A 916-nucleotide genomic window follows, 5' to 3' on the forward strand; every position below is an offset into this window, starting at 1 on the left:
TCTCTTTTCTTTCCCCCCACTCTTCTCCTGTCCATCATTCCCTCTCTTTCTGCCTCTCTTTCTCTCCTCAGATACCCGACAATGATGACGAACCAAACCATGGCAGGCTTGACTCTCTTCTGCTGGGGGATAGCTCACATCTTCCCTGGCATTAGCACCATCAACTTTTCCTTGATGCCGTTTTGTGGACCCAACAAAATCATACAAGCCTTCTGTACCACCATGTCGCTCAAATCTCTAGTGTGTGTGGACACCAGTCGACAATACAGTCTTGCCTTTGCTGTAGCAATGTTCATTCTTTATGTTCCTTTAGCATTCATCATCTTCTCTTACATTTGCATCGTCATCTCAGTATTGCGCATGGCCAAAGGACAGGTGAGGCTCAGCTGTTTTTATCCTTCGATAATGGTGTATTCTTAAATCTTGTATGTGTGTCAGATTAGGCCAGATACTTTCATAATTAAGATTACAATGCACCAAGTGCTCCATCCTAAAATTCACAAGGTCACAGACTTTGCTAGGATTATAGCATTTTATCTTTTTGTGCAGCAACTACTACTTTCCTAAATGTGACATGTATTTTCTATCTTTTTATTTTATTATTCATAACTCATTTTAACCTCAAGCTGCTGTTCTCCTCAGGGGAGAATGAAGACCTTCTCTACCTGTGCCACCCAAGGCTGTATCATTTCTATCTACTACATACCACGTTTCTTTGTCTACGTCACACCTTTCATTCCTAACCTGACAATGACCCCAGACAAGAGTATAGCTACCACCGTCTTCTACAGTCTTTTCCCTCCAGTCATCAACCCGTTCATCTACTGTCTGAGAACCAAGGAGATCAAGCAAATATTCAGACGCTGGCTGCAGAAAAGAAAGGGTGTCATGCCGACAAAGCATGGCCAAATTGTTG

The sequence above is a fragment of the Seriola lalandi genome, unplaced genomic scaffold, assembly GCF_002814215.2.
Source record: "Seriola lalandi dorsalis isolate HSWRI2012SDOR001 ecotype SW California unplaced genomic scaffold, Sedor1 jcf7180002054567, whole genome shotgun sequence".
In the NCBI taxonomy this organism is placed as follows: Eukaryota; Metazoa; Chordata; class Actinopteri; order Carangiformes; family Carangidae; genus Seriola; species Seriola lalandi.